Genomic DNA, 20,652 nt, shown 5'->3' with positions numbered 1-20,652 from the left:
GCTGCAAGTGTATGGTAGGCACAGCCCTGGTACCTGGCACGTGCCTGTTTTACAGACACACACACACACACACACACACACACACACACACACTAACCTCTTTGCAGAGGTTTAATCACGGTCGCTCTTCATGGAAGGCCCAAGAGTGACCAGAATCCTCACCTAGTTCCTAGACAACTAAACCTTTTCTGGAGGTAGGAGAGGGGTGGAGGGAGGTCTCAGACCCCTTTGAAAAGCCAGGGACAAGTCTGGACTCTTGAAGCATCACCACTTAAGGCCTCAGGGTGGGTGGAGAGTCAGACTTGAGGCCAGGCTGAGAACTAGCCGTAGGCAAGGGTGCAGGGAGTGGGGGGGAGGGATTAGGGAGCGCAGGAGGCTTGAGGTAAACTCACAGCTGTGTCATTTTACCGAAGGCCAACCCTGTGCTTCTCAAAGCTGGCTTGCGGCTTGTGGTTGCTCCCACGCCTCTGGGGTGGGTGGCAGGTATGGGAGGGCCTGTTTGCAGTACAGAGCCGTTCAGCAGATAATCCGCGTCTCGCTGCCCCTTGAAGTCCATCTGCCCCGCAGGCTGGGCTGCATCCCGTGAACAGAGCCTGTGTCTGGTGCCGTGGGGAAGACAGCCCAGTATAAGCTGCGGTTCCTGCCCTGTCCGGCCTTAGACGGCCCACTAGGGAGATAGAAGAGAAGACGTGGAAGTGAAACAGTAACCTAATGTCATTAGACCAAACTCCATGACCATGACTGACTTGGCCCCCGCGCCCCACTCCCTGGAGCAGACGGTGTGCGTTTCTTCCCAGCTCCGTGTTCGGGACTGTCCTCTTGCTGGCGAGAAGTCAGCAGTGGTAGGAATCTTCACGCCACAGAAACAGGCAAGTGCTACTAGTCAGGGCTCTGTCTTACCAGCTTTCCAGTCCACCCCTGCCGACACACAGCCCCGTGCTTGGTACATGGCAGCTGTTTGGAACATGCGTGCTGCGAGAAGGGGATGAGAGAAACTTGTCAACCTGCACCCCTTCAAGTGCTGGCCCTCCTAGTTCCTCCTGTGGCAGAGGCCGTCTTCGTCACTGAGGACTCTCTCAGCACGTCCACGCTGCTCAGGTTCCAGCCCTAGGAAAGCCATGAAGGGCAGCGGCTCCCTTTCCTGCAGGACCCAGCTCTCCTTTCTGTCTCCGCTCTCCAGGAGGCACTCCAATCCTACCTGCGAGAGTGGCCGTAAGGAGCAAACATCTCAGGGGAGAATGTAACCAGCCCAGAGCTGTACAAGAGAGAGACACAGGCACCGGGAGGGCGTGCGGGTGGGCTAGTACTGCTCACGGGAATGAAGCATTGTCTTTGGTCTAAGGCAGAATGCACGGGTGGGGCTACGAGTGACGCAAGCAACTAGCGAGGACAGCTCAGTTTGCCTCTGGCTGAGCATTGTAGGTGGTGCCCTCGTGGAAAGCTGCAAATCGGAGCTTTGGCTGCCATCAGGAGGAGTGGGACCTTTAATCAGTAGGTAACGGGGAGCCATTAAGGGTCTTGGAACAGAGGACACCATGAGCTCGGCTTTAGGAAAAGTCGTCTGGCAGAAGTGGACAGGATGGAGTGGAGAAGGAATACCGAGGAAGCCAGGAGACGGTCGCTTTGGTGCCACAGTGAGACTGCCCGGAAGAGGGATAGTGGGGGGGATGGGGAGGGTGGCCGGAACAGAGTGCATGCAGCTGATGAGAGAGTAAAAGTGGCATTGACGGGGCTTGGGGGGCACCTGATTGTAGGGCAAGGTGCGAGCAGGGGCAGCGTCAAGGGGGTGACCCGGCTGGGAGGACTAGCAGGTGGTGGCAGGGAAGGTACCTTGTCTCTACAGCCATCCATCTCTTCTAGTCCTGATTCTCCTTGGCTGTGCACACCACCAGAGCTCTGAGTTCTCGGCTAAGAGCTGCCTCCTTAGCTCCCCTCTCTTGGCTTCCATTTCCCTGCCCTCTTCCAAGCTGCAGATCCAAATGTCCAGGTGCCTGCTGGAGATCCCCCAGATCTTAATAACACTTGTCCCCTAGCCCCAAGAGACTCCTGCCCCCTGCTGCCAGAGGCTTACCATGCTACTCACTTGCTCAAAACCTTCAAGGGCTCCTCATTGCCCACTGAACTTAAGAACAGGCTCTCCTACATAGGCCAGTGCCCGATTTAGCTTCCTGTGTGAAGGGATAAGGAGAAACAGGATAAGATAGCAGGATAGATGTATGAGATCCTAGGTCTCAATCTCCTAAACAGAGAAGTGCTGCCTTCTTTCTTTTTTTTAAATTTTATTTAAATTCAATTAATTAACATAGTGTATTATTAGTTTCAGAGGTAGAGGTCAGTGATTCATCAATTGTATATAACACCCAGTGCTCATTACATCATTTGCCTCCTTAATGCCCATCACCCAGTTACCCCAGACCCCCACCCTGTTCCCTCCAGCAATCCTTAGTTTGTTCCCTACAATTAAGTCTCTCCTAGGTTTTGTTCCCTCTCTGATTTCATCTTGTTTTATTTTTCCTTCCCTTCCCCTATGATCCTGTTTTGTTTCTTAAATTTCACGTATGAGTGAAATCATATGATCATTGTCTCTCTCTGATTGACTTATTTTGCTCCGCATAATACCCTCTAGTTCCATCCACGTCATTGCAAATGGTAAGATTTCACTTTTTGATGGCTGAGTAATATTCCATTGTATATATGCATCACATCTTTATCCATTCATTTGTCGATGGACATCTAGGCTCTTTCCACAGTTTGGCTCTCCAGATCTTTGTTCCCACTAGGATGTCCTCCTCCCTCTCCTGTTTCCTCCCCACCTCCTCTCTCTGCCCAACAAAGTCCTATCTTTAAGGTGCCCTAAGATGGCATTTACTACTCCATTGCAAAGTTCTTCCTGACTCTTATATCAAATGTGATCTGTCTCTCTTCCTCTAGGTAGTGAGCCTACCTCGCTTTGCATTTTTGCTGCCATCTATCCAGGATGTGTGCCCCATGAGAACAGAAACTGCTGTTCATTCACTCCTTTTTCCACAGTCCTCCTTCCCCCACCTAACATCTTCCTCATTCTGCATAAGAGCAACAATCATTGTTAATTGTATTTAGCAAACTTCTGAAGTCCTGTTGACTTTGGAATGCCTGTGGGACATCAAAGAAGGAGAGATCTACCCAGAAGGAATTACAGTATTGGTGCTCAGGAGCAAAGCTGGAGCTGGGGCTCAGGATTTGAGAGTTATCTGAAGGGGTGTGACGATGAAAGCCATGCACACAGATGAGAGCCACAGAGAGAACAAGAACCTTGTGGAATGCTCATATTTAATAATGAGAGAAATAGGAACTGGGATACACTGGAGTGATCAGAAAATCATGAAGACTGCCAAGAGCTGAGGCCTTTCCAAAGGAATTCTACCTGCTTACGTGTAGTGGGAAAACAACCAAGGCCATTTTTTTTTTTAAGATTTTATTTATTTATTTGACAGAGAGACAGCCAGCGAGAGAGGGAACACAAGCAGGGGGAGTGGGAGAGGAAGAAGCAGGCTCATAGTGGAGGAGCCTGATGTGGGACTCGATCCCAGAACGCTGGGATCACGCCCTGAGCCGAAGGCAGACGCTTAACGACTGCGCCACCCAGGTGCCCCCCAAGGCCATTTTTTTTAAAATTTCAGATTTTTCTCCTTGCTCTTGTCCTCTTTGTCCCTGGCTTGTTTTCCCCTCCCCTGACTTTTGCCTTAGTTCCCTTCTAAATCCCACCTTGCCACATTCAGCTGCTTTCCCTCTCAGCGCCATTATTAATGTTTTGGACATAATATTCCCATAGCCTCCTAAGGTGATAATTAAAGAGGTACTCAGAAATGTACATCCCAGGATTGTTCATGAAAGCCAAAAGCTGGAAACAAACTGGTTATCTATCCAGAAGTTAAATGATTTGTAGAACATCCAGGCCATCCCAGTAGTTTAGTGGGAAGGGAGGAAATTTCATGACGTGTCTCCAGCCAGACACCGTATTTAAAATCAGACTCCCCCATACATTTATACAATTTGAGAATATTTCCAAACTTACTTCTCTAGCCTTGCCTCCTAAAAGCAATATTACTTGGGGGAACGTGTGAGCTTTCTTTGGTGAATGTGTGGATATGAGCTAGAATTCTGGTTTTCTGTTGATATGGCCTTGTTAGGAAGCTCTTCACTTATGTTCTTATTTACCCATGACAGTCATGATCTTTCATTTTCCACGGTAGGTGGGGCACCTGGGGAGAACCACTGGTGCTCTGCTGAGAGGAAAAAGTGACACCTTAAGAGGGACAGCCCAGCCCATGTTCACTGTTCTCTGAAAGTTCTCTGTGGGAAGAAAAAATACAAATCCAGTTGATACTGGCAATGTTTTTGTCTTTGACTCATGGCCGTTGAAGCCTGCCATTGCTTTAGAGTCTTCATGAATTTCTACTGCTGTGAAGGACTCACTGCCGACAGCTCTTACTAAAAAGCAGAACCCAACAGAAGCTTCATGAAGCCTAGAGTGACAGAAGGAGGCATGGTGGATATCTGGGTTCCCCATTATTGTCACGTTGGCTCTGGTGGTGGCTGCCTTTAAGGAAGAAGTAGCTTAAAATGAAGAAATGAAGAGTAGTACTGACAACATTTGCTCCCATCGGTTTGTGGACTTGTGGAGGAAGATTCTGGCTTCCAGTGAATGATGAGAACATTCTCCTGGTGGATGCCTTTAGCTTGACAAATGACAAATACATATCCCAAGAGTCATATTTTGAGCTTAGTGCAACCATATGAGTGAAATATTTCAGCAATTTTCTCCCTTTCCTTAATTGTATCTGTGTAAAGTTTGGAATAAAATAATGGGCAAACTTTAATGAAAAACTCATAATGCCTCTTTTCTGGAGCACTGGGCTCCATGAGGTTAGTGGGTAAGTACTTTCAATAATGAGAGTCCTAGGCAAAAAAATACCCGAAGATTCAAGGCAGTGTCCAAATTTCAACTGCCTTGTGTCCAAGACTGAAAAAACATTAGTCTAGAAGCTGGTAAGACCTAAGTGTTAACAGCTTCCTTTGGTTCTTGCCTGATTTTCTAGCATTCCCAGTGATCTTATGCATGGTTTAGTTTATGTCCATAATAGTGAAACTTTATAGTCAGTTCATAGTCCTCAGGCAGGATCCTGGGTCTGACAGCCAAGTGTAGTGTATGACCCCCTCACTTGCCTCCCCACAAGCTCATGACATAAGTGAAATTTGGGTAAATTATTCAGAGGGTCATGGTTAATGGTACTGAGAGGGCAATCATACTGAGAGGAGCAGCCAGGAAACAAGAAAGTTCTAGGTGGAAAGATAGTACCAGATCCTGAGCCCATTATTCATCATGGTAGAAAAACCTCCTTCACGCAGAATGGAACCTGAGGTTCTAAGCCTCGTGGTGTTCTGATAAGCTAGGGTTGCCAAGAGCACTCATATGCAAATGTTCTTGGATTCTTACTGTCATGCTTCCTGTGAACCAGCTTCTTATTTTGAAGAGATTGTTTTTGTTGGTTTGACTTAGATCAAAATCTTCATTTATTGATGCTGTCTTGAATGTCCACCTTGGCCTCCATAAGTTTCTGGTTTTAAGATCAGCAAGTTTCTAAAAACCAGATTTGAAAAGCATGCAATTATCTTATAGTGAATACTAATCCATGGATAATTTCATTTGTTGCTATAATGAAGTAATTTGTTTGCTCTGGTCCATTTTAACCATTGAGCACGTAGCAGGTGGGTCAACATGTCCAAAGGCCTGGACACTAGTCCTGGAGCTCATTAACTGTTTGGGAAATTTTGAGTGGCCTTGGGCATATCATTTAATCTCTCTGGTCTTCAGTGTCCTCATCTGCAAAATGAAAGGGGTGGGCCACATGTCCTGTAATAGTTCTTCAGCTGCAGGAGCCTCTGTTCATACAGTATAGGCTCTACCCCCGCTCTTTGTCTATAATTACAATATGATTACATGCTTTTTATGAGATTGGAAAGAGAATCTTCACAGACCTTTTAGCCCACCTGCCATAAAGAATCATTCACTACCACTTTTCTTTACTACTATTCACTTCTCGTTTCCTATACAATAAAATACAAAAATCCAGCAAATTTGTATAGGAAAATGATGGATGTAAGTGCATTTCGCATCCTTCTCTTTAATATGCTTTTGACTGCTACATCTCTGTGCAACTGTAATTCAATCATTGGTTTGCCTATATGACTATCTAAATTCTGAGCGCAGACTGTTCGTCCATGTTGAATTCTAGGCTCCCACAATGCCTGAAACAAAATAGGTCATAATGTATCAAGTGCCTGCGGCTTAGGGAATGTGATAGTAGTAATGCCCTTATTTTCACCTAGTATATGACTACAGGAAGACACAATGTGGTTTTCTGTGGCTTTTTTTTTTTAATTATAGAGACTGTATGTTTGAACTTAAAATTATACATGCATATACATATATACACATACACCCACATACATACATACATACATACACTTGATTTTTTAGAACAGTTTTAGGTTCACAGTAAAATCGTGAGGAAGGTAGAGAGTTTCCATATACCTCCATCCCCCACATATACATAGCCCCCTTCATTATTTTTTTTAAAAGATTTTATTTATTTATTTGAGAGAGTGAGTGAGAGAGAGAGTGCCCAAATGGGGGTAGGAGCAGAGGGAGAGGGAGAAGCAGACTCCCTGCTGAGCAGGGAGTCCAACTTGGGGCTTGATCCCAGGACCCTGACAGTTAACTGACTGACCCACCCAGGCGCCCCAAGCATCCCTCATTATTATCCCACCAGAGGGGTACATTTGTTACAACTGATGAACCTACATTGACACATCAATATCTCCCAAAGACCATAGTTTACATTAGGGTTCATTATTGGCATTGCACATTCTATGGGTTTGGACAGATGTATAATGACATGTGTCCATTATTAGTAGTCTCAGACAAGGTAGTTTCATTAGCCTAAAACTCCAATGTGCTTTTCCTATTTATCTTTCCCTCCCCCAACCCAGCCAACTACTGATCTATTTACTGTTTCCATAGTTTGCCTTTTCTAGAACGTCCTATACTTGGAATCATATATTATGTAATCTTTTCAGATGGACTTCTTTCACTTAGTTAATATACATTAAAGGTTCCTCTATGTCTTTTCATGGCTTGTCGACTCATTCTTTTTAATGCTGAATAATATTCCATTGTCTGGATGTACCACAATTTGTTTATCCATTCACCTACTGAAGGACATCTTGTTGCTTCCAAATTTTGGCAACTATGATAAAGCTGTTATAAACATCCATGTGCAGGTTTTTGCATTGAAAGTTTTTAAGTCCTTTGGTTTGAAAAGAACATGATTGCTGGATTGTTTGGTAAGGGTGTGTTTCTTTTTGTAAGAAACTGCCAAACTGTCTTCCAAAGTAGCTGTACCGTTTTGCATTCCTGCCAATGAAGGAGAGTTGCTCCTGCTTTACATCCTTGTCAGTGTCTGGATTTTGGCCATTTTAATAGGTGAGTATTTGTATCTCGTTGCTTTAATTTGCATTTCTCTGATGACATAATATGGAACATCTCTTCATATGCTTATTTGCCATCTATATATCCTTTTTGGTGAGGTATCTATTAAGGTCTTTGACCCATTTTTTAATTGGGTTGTTTGTTTTCTTATTGTTGAGTGTAAGAGTTCTTTGTGTACTTTGAATAACAGTCCTTTATCAGATGTCTTTTGAAATGTTTTCTCCCAGTCAATGACTAGTCTTTTCATTCTCATGACAGCATTCTTTGCAGAGCAGAAATTTTTAATTTTAATAAAGTCCAGCTTATCAATTATTTCTTTCATGGGTCATGATTTGGTGTCATATCTAAAAAGTCATCATCAAACCCAAGGTCATGTAGGTTTTCGCCTGCGTATTACATTTAGGCCTGTGATTGATTTTGCGTTAATTTTTGTGAAGGGTGTAGAGTCTGTATCTAGGTTAATTTTTTTTTGGCATATGGATGTCCAGTTGTTTCAGTACCATTGTTGAAAAGACTATCTTTTCTTCATTGTGTTGTCTTTGGTCTTTTGTCAAAGATCAGTTGACTATCTTTTTGTGGGTCTATTTCTGGGCTCTCTATTCCATTCCATTGATCTATTTGTCTATTCTTTCATCGATACCACGCTGTCTTGATTACTGTAGCTGTATAGTAAATCTTGAGGTCAAGTAGTGTCAGTCATTTGACTTCGTTCTTTCTTCTCCTTCAATATTGAATTGGCTATTCTGGGTTTTGCCTCTTCATATGTACTTTAGAATCAGTGTGTTGATATTACAAAATAACTTCTTGAGATTTTGACTGAAATTACATTGAATCTATAGATCAAGTTGGGAAGAGCTGTCATCTTGACAGTATTGAATCACCTTATCCATGAACATAGAATATCCTTCCGTTTATTCAGTTCTTCTCTGATTTCTTTCATTAGAGTTTTGCAGTTTTCCTCATATAAATCTTGTACACATTTTGTTAGATTTAGACCTAAGTATTTCATTTTTGGGGTTGCTAATGTAAATGATATTGTATTTTGAATTTCAAAATCCGTATGTTCATTGCTGGTATATAGGGAGGTGATTGGCTTTTGATATGTTACAGCTCCTACTGTAACATAATATCATAATATGATATTATGATATGATTAACCATGTATCCTGCAACCTTGCTATCACTTATTAGTTCCAGGAATTTTAAAAAATCAATTCTTTCAGATCTTTTCCAAAGACAATAATGTCATTTGTGAATGGAGACAGTTTTATTCCTTCCTTCCCCATAGTGTAGTTTTTATTCCTTTTTCTTGTCTTATTGCATTAGCTAGGACTACCAGCACAGTGTTGCAAAAGAGTGGTGGTAGGGGACATCTTTGCCTTGATCCTCGTCTTATTGGGAAAGCTTCAAATTTCTAGCCATTAATTATGATGTTAGCTTTAGTTTCTTGGTAGATATTCTTTATCAAGTGGAGGAAGTTGCCCTCTATTCCTTGTTTACTGGAAGTTTTTATTATGAATGGGTATTGGATTTTGTCAAATGCTTTTTCTGCATTCTATTGATATGATCATGTGATTTTTGTTTTTTAGCCTGGTGATGTGATGCATTACATTAATTGATTTTCAAATGTTGAACCAATGTTCATACCTGTGATAAATCCCAATTGGTCATGGCTTATAATTATTTTTATACATTGTTGGATTTTATTTGCTAATCTTTTGTTAAGGATTTTGCATCTATGTTCATGAAAGACCTTAGTCTGTAGTTTTCCTTTTCTTGTGATGTCTTTGTCTGGTTTTAGTATTAGGGTAATGCTGGCCTCATAGAATGAATTAGGAAAAATTCCCTCTGCTTCTATCTCCTGGGAGAGATTGTAGAGAACTGGTATAATTTCTCCCTAAATGTTTGGTAGAATTCACTGGTAAACCCATCTGGATCTGGTGTTTTCTGTTTTGGAAGGTTATTAATTATTGATTTAATTTCTCTGGTAGATATAGGCCTATTCAAATTGCCTATTTCTTCTTCTGTGAGTTTTGGCAGATTGTGTTTTTCAAGGAAATCGTCCATTTTATCTAGGTTATCAAATTTATGGATGTAAGATTTTCATAATAATGCTTTATTATTCTTTTAATGTCCATGGGATCTGTAGTGATGTCCCCTCCTTCATTTATGATATTAATAATTTATGTCCTCTCTCTTTTTCTTAGTTAGCCTGGTTAGAGACTTAACATTTCCAAAAAACTAGCTTTTAGTTTGATTTTTATCTATTGATTTGTTTTCAATTTTATTGAATTCTGCTCTAATTTTTATTATTTCTTTTCTTTTGCTTACTTTGGATTTAATTTGCTCTTATTTTTTAGTTTCCTAAGGTAGAAACTTAGATGATTGATTTTAGATTTTTTTTCATTTCTAATAGATGCATTCAGTGCTATAAGTTTCCCTTTAAACACTGCTTTTAGTTTTTTTTTCACCTTAAATATGTACAATTTTTATTTGCCAAATGTACCTCAATAAAGCTGGAAAAATAGAGGAAAATGTGATGCAATGGGAAATTAGAAATTTTACTTTGACTGCTTATTAAGCATTCAGTAATGATTTCATATTATTATTAGAGACTCAATTTGGTATAAAATTGCCAAGTGGTTATGATGAGAACTTTTGCATCATAGGTAATGAATAATGCCTGATTGGGGAGTGGTGGTTATTATAGAAATCTTTTGAAAGCACATTGCCTTTGTGGAGTTTCCATTCTGCATCAGAGAAGTTCATCGTATGGAATGTCTTGCCTCTATTTCTTCTGTTCTCACTCTGGTCTGCAGAGCCACTTGGGAAAGCCTCAGCATCGTCCTGCTCATGATGCCTTTTGTGATAATTCAGCCACATTATGAAGGTTGCCAGCTCCTACTGTAACTAAGATCTGGCATGCTGGGTCTCCCAGAGCCTTGGGAGAAGAAAAGTTTTTTTCTAACTCTGTTTCAGCTCTATCTATGGATACTTTTATCAGATGTCTTATAATAAGATCTCTTATAACTCCATCTCACAAATTTTGATAAATTATATTTTAATTTTCATTTAGTTCAAAATATTTTAAAATTACTCTTGGATTTCTTCCTTGGCCATATGTTATTTAGAAGCGTGTGTCTAAGCTCCAAGTATTTTCCAGCTATCTTTCTGATATTGATTTCTAGTGTAATTCTACTGTGGTCTGAAAGCAGACATTGTATGATTTCTATTCTTACAATTCTGTGAAAGTATACTTTATGGCCCAGAATGTGTTCTACCTTAGGTAAATGTTCTATGTGAGCTTCGAAGAATGTGCGTTCTCTTGTTGGATTAAGTAATCTATAGATGTCCGTTACATCCAGTTGATTGATGGTGTTGTTGAGTTCGACTATGTCCTTACTGATTTTCTGCTTGCTGGATCTATTTCTGATAAAGGGGCATTGAAGTCGTCAGCTATAATAGGGGACTCATCTATCTCTCCTTGATGTTTATTAGTTTTTGCCTTATGTACTTTGGTGCTCTGATGTTAGGTACATACACATTAAGGATTCTTTTCTTTTCTTGAAAATTGATCCCTTAATCATCATGTAATGCCTCCCTTTATGCCTGATAACTTTCTTTGTTCTGAGGTCCTGTCTGTCTGAAATTAATATAGCTACTTCTTTATTCTTTTGATTAATTTTGCATGGAATATTTTCTCTATCCATTTTTTTAAAAAGATTTTGTTTATTTGACAGAGAGAGAGAGAGCACATGTGTGTGCATGTGCACAATCAGGGGCAGGCAGAGAGAGACGGGGAAGCAAGTTCCATGCAAAGCAGGGAGCCAGATGTGGGGCTTGATCTCAGGACCCTGGGATCATGACCTGAGCTGAAGGCAGGTGCTTAGCCAACTGAGCCACCCAGGCGCCCCTTCATCCATTTACTTTTAATCTATATGTGTCCTTATACGTAAAGTGGATACCTTGTAGACAAAATGTAACTGAGGGTTGTTTTTGATCTACTCTGACAGTCTCTGTCTTGTAATTGATGCATTTCTAAACTTAAAAAAAAGTCATCCAAATAGTAATATCTGCAAAAAGTCATGATTATGTTTATATTGATTTTTTTCTATTGAGTAACTCTTAGTTTGAGGGAAATTCTGAAATTTGCAATGCTATCAAAATTGATCACTATATTAATATGGGGCTAAAAAACATCACAAATTATCAATTTTATAAAAGAAAAAGAGTTTAAAATAATATCACAAACTAAAAATATTTAATTTATAAAATAATGCAAAATATGTGTTACAAATTATAAAATATTTAAAAATTACTTCCTTTGTAGACAACTTTTAGCAAAGCATCCTTTCCCTTGTTACTGAAATTTTATTTGCTCACAAAAGGAAGCTGTCTTTCACCTAATATCCTTGAAAATACTCTTCAGATACCAAAATTTCCCTGAGAGTTTCAGGGATTGATCAACACTGGGTTTGGGGTGAGGTGATAGCCAGCCTGATAGACTAGAACAGGGGAGGTTTAGGAGGATTGTAATCGTCAGGTCTGTACGAATTAAGAATTGCAGATGCAGGGGCGCCTGGGTGGCTCAGTCGTTAAGCCTCTGCCTTTGGCTCAGGGTGTGATCCCTGCGTTATGGGATCGAGCCCCACATCAGGCTCCTCCGCTATGAGCCTGCTTCTTCCTCTCCCACTCCCCCTGCTTGTGTTCCCTCTCTCCCTGGCTGTCTCTCTCTCTGTGTCAAATAAATAAATAAAATCTTTAAAAAAGAAAAAAAGAATTGCAGATGCAGGACCTCATAGATTACAGCAAAGAAGGTTAATGTGAGAATACATTATCCCTACTGAGATGGAGCAGATTACTTGGGGAATGCAATTCTTTTTTTTTATAATATTTTTTATTATATTATGTTAGTCACCATACAGTATATCCCTAGTTTTTTATGTAAAGTTCCATGATTCATTACTTGCGTACAACACCCAGTGCACCATGCAATACGTGCCCTCCTTAATACCCATCACCAACCTATCCCATTCCCCCACCCCCTCCCCTCTGAAGCCCTCACTTTGTTTCCCAGAGTCCATAGCCTCTCATGGTTCATTCCCCCTTCTGTTTACCCCCCCTTTCTTCTTCCCTTTCTTCTCCTACCGATCTTCCTACTTCTTATGTTCCATAAATGAGTGAAACCATATGATAATTGTCTTTCTCTGCTTGACTTATTTCGCTTAGCATTATCTCCTCCAGTCCCGTCCATGTTGCAGCAAATGTTGAGAAATAGTTCTTTTTGATGGCTGAGTAATATTCCATTGTATATATGGACCACATCTTCTTAATCCAGTCATCTGTTGAAGGGCATCTCAGCTCCTTCCATGATTTAGCTATTGTGGACAATGCTGCTATGAACATTGGGGTGCATATGGCCCTTCTCTTCACTACGTCTGTATCTTTGGGGTTAATACCCAGTAGTGCAATTGCTGGATCACAGGGTAGCTCAATTTTTAACTTTTTAAGGGACCTCCACACTGTTTTCCAAAGTGGCTGTACCAGCTTGCATTCCCACCAACAATGTAGAAGGGATCCCCTTTCTCCACATCCTCTCCAACATTTGTTGTTTCTTGCCTTGTCGATTTTTGCCATTCTAACTGGTGTAGTAAGGTGGTTTTGATTTGAATTTCCCTGATGGCTATATTTGATTCCCAGAGCGATCAATTCTTTTGCTTAACTAAATCCTTGAATTTTTATTTCTGGCCACAAGGTGGCATCTGATTTTCATTAATACAAGAATTACACACCTCTTCTCACCCCTCACGCTAGAAACCCACATCTGTCTCAGCTTCCGGAAGCTTATCGTACCAGAACGTTTTTCAAATGGCAACATCTCTATGGAAATTGCATTAACTTATGTTTGTCTAGGAGCCTTGAACCAAATCTTTTTTTTTGTCTGGTAGTCATATCTGTATGAAGCTAGGCTCATAACATTTTAAATTGTTGTAATCGATCATTGTGTTGAATATGTATCACAGTTTAGGAACCTTCCCCACGTCTTTCTTTGCCTTACAGCCAAGAGAGGAGGCACAACGTATTTTGACATATATGCTGTACACGTTTTGCTTGTAATTGGGAGGGTAAAAAAAAAGCCTTACTCAAATCTAGCTTTCACATTGGGTCTATACAAGGTACATGCATGAAATAACCATAGAGGAAAAACTCGCAAGACAAATTGTCTAAGTTCCAGACCATTGTTATGAGTAAGGTCTCTAGATTCATGAGGGGAGAGCTCAAGTCTGACAGGTTCACCATCGCGCCCCCTATACCTTGCACAGTACGGGCACCTAGTAAAAACCAACAAACAAAAAACCAAAACAACAACAAAACTTATGAAATTCGTGGATGAAGAAGGCTGAGAAGTGTTTCATGGAAGAGTGGAGTGAAGCTGACTCTGAACTATGGGTGCAGGTCAGATGGAGAAAGTCAAGGTGGGGATGCGTGTTGCCACTTGGGGAGTCAGCAAGACTGCCAGGGCCCTGCTGAGCGCTTTCTCCAGGGGGAAGTTGAGAACTCTTTTAATGGACTGTTAAAATGCAACGTACATTGGGGGACAGTGGGGGACACCAAGAAAGACACATGGTACTTATGTAGATAATAATAGCAGGCGATGTGGGACACCTAGGCTAAGGGGGCATAAAACCTGAGTTGGATCTTTCAGAGCAGGAAGTGATCCCCTTGGCTGAGTACACGAGGGCTTGTTACAGGGTGAGGTAGCCCCTTAGCCAGGCCTGCTGCGATCACGCCCGATATTTGAATAGCCTTTTACGGTTTACCAAGCATCTTTTCCAACACCAGCATGGTTGATGCCAATGATATCCCTGTGATGTCAGCACAGTTCCTACCTCCGCCTTACAGGTGGGAAGGCTGAGGCTCAGAGAAGTGAAATGACTTGCCCAAGGTCGCTTGGCCCTCTGGTCTGATCCCGCTTATTGAAGGATGGGCGGAGCGAGAGTTAGCAAGGCTCTGATAGACTGAAGTAAGATTTCCCCACTTCTCTTTCTGCATTTTTACAGCCCCAGTATGGCAATACACACAGCGGTTGCCTCGCAGAACAAAAGGAAACCATCATTTTTCTTCTACTATTTCCTGATCTGATTTTTTGCCATATAAATGGTCTGAGGGTTTTATTTTTCAATGAGAGCATAGGGGTAACGCATTGGTAAAACGCCATCAAGCTACAACAACAAAGAGCGGAAGATTTCAAAGCTTTTTGGCTAAGACTGTATTAATTTAGGATTGAAACTATTTGCATCATTTTCATTCCCCTTTTAGGATCCCTGTACTCAAGGGGCTTGCAATCTAGTTGCATAGAGAAAGCACACGCATGCTCAGTGTAGCAGATCTTGTGACCTGTGGAGCATTGTACCAGAAAAGAGGCAGCTCTTAGCCACCTCAGGGTTTTCTCTGAAGCTGAAGAAGGTCACTCAGCTGTGGCAGGTAGGACTTGAAGGACGAAGGGTAGGATAGTTGAAGCCTCTGAGGAGATAGGACTCCTTGGCTCTCAGCCCCAGCCTCCCCTCTTTAGTTAGGACAGTGCCCAGCACACACTCCACGGTTCCTCAGAGGATCCTGGTGGGTGTGAGGCCCCGTCGTTGAAGGCGGCAGCCGGTTTATAATGCATACTCGGCTGGGTTTCTTTCTTCCCCTCTCACATCGTGGACTCTCTTACTTCTGTTTTCTGCTATCATCTTCTAAATAAACTACCTGAGCTGAGGTCCTTGACTCGGACTCTGCTAAACCAAAACTTGCACATTGGCTTCCACGTGTTTCTAGAAAAGCTCGCTCTACAAGACAGTAAAGCGGCACCCTGCCGATGCCTTCATCACGTCTTCTATGAGCTCAGAGGAGGGGGCGCTAAAGGTGCTGGGGTGGGTGCAGTAGGCTCTGTGAGTGGGGAGACTGTCCGGCTGTTCTGCTGGGAGCACACGAGCTTCGAGTGGGGAGTGCCAAGGGAAGGCCATTCTAGGAGACATGGGACTATGGTGAGTGGGAGCTGCAGGTTTGGAAAAGAGCCAAAAGAACAAAGCAGACTTCTAGGCTAGGGAAGGAGATAGGTTTTAGATTTAGGGGCGGACTTAGGTGTGGTTGTGTTGGGCCTTGAGCCCAGGTAGCTTTCTTTGTTTGGGATTCTACCACAGGTGGTGGCTCTGGTTTTATTTGAAGTCAGGAGTGGAGGGAATTATTTTTCCATTGCAGACATCTTCCTGGTGAATTGTTAAGCCCAGATTGACTAGCTGAAGAATCTGATTTTTCCTATCCTGCTGGCCGGGGAGCCTCCTTCCCTGTCATGATCTCCTGTCTCAGCTTCCTCCAGTTTTCACTGAGCATTAGCCCGTCCTACCACGCCAGACAGTGTCTTCACTCTGACAGTTTGGGGCTTTAAGAAAAGGGTTTGACAAAGTGCCCTCTTTGTGTACTGACATCTGCATTTGCACCTGTAATGCTTTCTTAAGGTAAGCGCCGAGGGTAAGGTGCTTGTTTGAGTGTTGGCAATACCTCTCAGAACATTCTAGGTGCTCAGCAATCAGATGGTACCAGTCAGGGGTTGAGTTTCAGTCTCAGTTCTTGAGGGGACCAGGAGGCTCACGAGGGTCTCACAAGAGTGCCACTGCCTGACAATTTTTTTTAAGATTTTATTTATTTATTCGACAGAGATAGAGACAGCCAGCGAGAGAGGGAACACAAGCAGGGGGAGTGGGAGAGGAAGAAGCAGGCTCATAGCGGAGGAGCCTGACGTGGGGCTCGATCCCATAACGCCGGGATCACGCCCTTAGCCGAAGGCAGACGCTTAACTGCTGTGCCACCCAGGCGCCCCACTGCCTGACAATTTTTCCTTGCTCTTCTGGGACCCAGTCGCTGACCTAGCTGCCACATTGTAGCTGGTCCATTGGTTCACTCACCTGCCCTGACCTTGGGAAGCCCAACACAGCAGCAGCAAAACCGTTACTTTCTCAGTTTGGCAAAAGACTCCAGGAATTGCTTCTCCTGACAGCTTCAGTCAGCTAATCACCCTGCATATGTGCATCGTATTTTCTAGATTGCAAAGCTCTTATGTATACATCAGCTTTCCTTCCTTCCTTCCTTCCCTCCTTCCTTCCTCCATCCTTCCTTCCTTCCTTCCTTCCCTCCTTCCTTCCTTCCTCCCTTCCTCCCTTCCTTCAAGATTTTATTTATTTGAGAGAGAAAGAGTGAGATCATGAGCAGTGGGAAGGGAAGGGGCAGAGGGAAGAGCAGACTCCCTGCTGAGCAGGAGCCCGACGTGGGACTCGATCCCAGGACCCTGGGATCATGACCTGAGCCGAAGACAGATGCTTAACTAACTGAGCCCCCTGAGGGCCCTTTTTTTTTCCTTTTTTCTTTTCTTTTTTTTTTTTTTGAGAGAGAGATAGAGAGCCTATGTGGTAGAGAGTGAGCACAGGCTGGTGAGGAGACAGGGGAGGGCAGGGACAGTTGGGGAGGGGCAGAGGGAGAGGGAGAGAGAGCATCTTTTTTTTTTTTTTAAGATTTTATTTATTTATTCGACAGGGATAGAGACAGCCAGCGAGAGAGGGAACACAAGCAGGGGGAGTGGGAGAGGAAGAAGCAGGCTCATAGCGGAGGAGCCTGATGTGGGGCTCGATCCCATAACGCCGGGATCACGCCCTGAGCCGAAGGCAGATGCTTAACCGCTGTGCCACCCAGGCGCCCCATGGGAGAGAGAGCATCTTAAGCAGACTCCCCACACAGTATGGAACCAGAGGTTGAGCTCGATCCCATGACCTTGAGATCATGACCTGAGTCAAAATCAAGAGTCGGGCGCTTAACTGTCAGAGCCATCCAGGCGTGCCTCAGCTCGCTTTCTCATCTTTAGCTAAGCAGCGTAACTATTGTTTCCATGTTATAAATAGAGAGAATTGGAAGTTGGGTGGCTTGCCCAAGGTGAAATAACTGGGTAGCATTCACAGCGGGAATTGGAAACCAAGACTTATTTACCACTAGACCCCACTGCTAAGGGAGATAGCAAAAAACATAAGACCCCATCTCTACCTGGAGAATCCCAGAGTACAATTTAAGAGAGACCAGATAAGCAGCAATAAAAAAAGTGACACTGGGTTCCAAGAGCCAAATGAGTTTGACAGATGGTGTGTGATGTAGGCATCCAGAGGAGAAATTCCTCGTGAGAGGTAAGGCTGAGAGAGAGAGAAGAAGGTGACTGCAATCCAGCTCCTTGAAACAACAAAACACACCTCTGTCACGAGTACATTTTACAGCTTAACAAGGTCATTTTGGACAAAAAGATAAAGACAGAAAGGAATGAATGAATAGCTTCTAAACAATTTAAGCAGATCTATGAATTACAGAGTATTAAGTAATCACTGAAATTGGCAATATTTAATCTAACTTTAAATGTTGGGAAGGACAGCTGTGACTTTCTGCTATCCTTGCAGGAGACAGGACTCAGTTGAAAACTGTGGATTTGGGGGCCATGAGACCTGGGTCCAAAAGTCTGCTTTTCGGCAGGGGGATCTTGGACAGGTAACTAAGAACTTCTGTACTTTATTTTCCCTCTCTTTACCTGAGGATGATAATTCTCAACATGAAAGAGTGTTGTGAAGATTGAATAGATAATATAAGTTAAACTGACTGCCACTAGGTGTTAGAAATCTGAGTTCTTCCTCTATTCAAACATTTTGGCCCCTGGTTGATGAAAACATTCTGAGGGATGCCTGGGTGGCTCAGTCCGTTAAGCGTCTGCCTTTGGCTCAGATCATGATCCCAGGGTCCTGGGATTGAGTCCATCGGGCTCCTAGCTGAGCGGGAAGCCTGGTTCTCCCTCTGTCTGCCACTCCCCCTGCTTGTGCACACACACTCTCTCTCTGACAAATAAATAAATAAAATCCTTAAAAAAAAAGAAAGAAAGAAAAAAGAAAGAAAACATTTTGAGCTGGACATACCACAGATTTGGTCCAGACGTGCCACTTCTGGTTTCACTCTGCAAGGCCATTGTAGGCATTACACACTATAGAAACAGTGCCTTAGGAAGACCAGCTTAACGGGGGACAGTGGGAATGTTTGGAACCCAAAAAGAAATGTGTTAATTTCAAAACATGAAAAGAAAACCACAAAATCAAAATTAAATGAACATTTAATTAAATGTCTATAAAACATTATATCAATGAGTCAACTGCTTCTAGCTCTTACACAGCTATGTAGAAATCCTATTTAATGTGGAATGTGGGTAAATTTAAAACATTTGATTTGATGTGGCGTGAAGATGGAGGAAGTCAGGCCTATAAAGTTGTTGAAACAGTTCTGCTCCTATGGCTAGTCCAGCCCTGGAGTCCTTCAGGCTGACCCTAGCTTGGCAGCCGGGTGAAGCAGGGTCTGGGGGTGTTAAGCAGTCCTCCTGACTCGTTACCCTCCTGCAACAGGTAATCAGATAGCATAGGGTGAGCCCGGCACAGGATGAGGAATGGATTGGACTAGGGGTCTGTGGACTTCCTTATTAGTGGATACTCTCTGGCTTCTTTTTCTTCTTCTTCTTCTGCTTCTTCTTCTTCTTCTTCTTCTTCTTCTTCTTCTTCTTCTTCTTCTTCTTTAAGATTTTATTTATTTGACAGAGAGGGAGAGAGAGCACAAGCAGGCAGAGCGGCAGGCAGAGGCAGAGGGAGAAGCAGACTCCCCACTGAGCAGGGAGCCTACCACAGGGCTCGATCCCAGGACCCTGGGACCATGACCTGAGGCGAAGGCAGACACTTTACCGACTGAGCCATCCAGGCACCCCATTCTTTGGCTTCTTAATAATAAGATGATTAACAATTTAAATTGGACTTACACTGAACTTTATTTTAAAACTTTAGCATTCACTTACCCTTCTAGTTGGAGTGAGAGCCCCCGAAAAGGAAAATAAAATCTAGGTGTATTTTGGTTCTGTGAGAGGGCATTTATAGGACCATCTGTTTCTTCTTATTTGCTAGCTGCGTGCTTTACATAAGTATATCCTCCCTAGTTATGCCACTAACTTCTTCTGTAAAGGTGGGGACCGCTGGATCGGTGAGGAGAGAAGCAGAAGCAGCTGTGCACTGCAGACCATGGAGGAAACACTGCTGTCAGGAGCTTGGAGCCCCCCGGAGTGGTTTCAATATCCAGCAATTGGGTTGACGCTTATGCCTCCCAGAATCAATGCATTAAAGCATAGGTGATTTTAGGAACCCAGAAGAGTGACTGTGAGCCTCCTCACCACACAGAAGACCCACTCTGTGTCAATAAGGATTTAGTAGCTAGAGAAATTGGTGTGTGTGTGTGTGTGTGTGTGTGTGTGTGTGTGTCTGTGTCTGTGTCTGTGTCTGTGTGTAGAGGAGTGCATTAGGTCCTTTACAAAAGGAAACTTCAGTTTGTAGAAGGAGCCACACTGGGCTTGCTCTGGAGGAACCTCCCCTAGGCCTTTATTCTGCTCCATGATTGATAATAATGAGATTTGCATCCATTGTTTTTTCAGGAAGTTGTCGAGCAAAGTGAGGCACGCTTTCCCCATGGGGGCAAAGACAGAGTTGTCTGATTTTTTGAAAGACCACTGAACCTGAAACACAGCTTGGGAAAGTGAGAGCTGAGGAAATGTGACCAGGATGTGCAAACCGGTGGGGCAGAGCACCTGAGCTAACTGTGGGGCTCGAAGGCAGCCAGAACGAGGCACACAAAGTTTACCTGCTTTGTTGAACCGGTGTCATCTCTGACACACATCACTAAGCTCCAAGCTGAGACAAAGGCAGCTTCCTCCTTCTCATGGCATTGCTGTTTGCTCTTGACATCAGGGCGTTCGGAAGCTGGCACAGTGAGAGGAGGGATGTGGCCATGACCCGGCTCAACAGGGCTCAGGCCCCAGAGACCTTCAGCTGGAAGCACAGTCTAACAAAGGCCGAGTCCCGGCACCCTGGGCTCCCCCAGCCCCGCCTTCTAGTGTCCTCTTACCTAAGCTAGACAGCATGGGCTTCTCCAGTGGCAGGTCCTGGGAGGCGTGAACTGCCTGGGAGGGTTCCAACTCTTTCTTCCAGTCGTGACACTGGAAAAGGCTGTGAGAATAACTCACCCAACCC

Source organism: Ursus americanus, chromosome 13, assembly GCF_024610735.1.
Source record: "Ursus americanus isolate L20-20 chromosome 13, mUrsAme1.1.p, whole genome shotgun sequence".
Classification (NCBI taxonomy): domain Eukaryota; kingdom Metazoa; phylum Chordata; class Mammalia; order Carnivora; family Ursidae; genus Ursus; species Ursus americanus.
Note: the sequence above shows the minus strand (reverse complement) of the source record.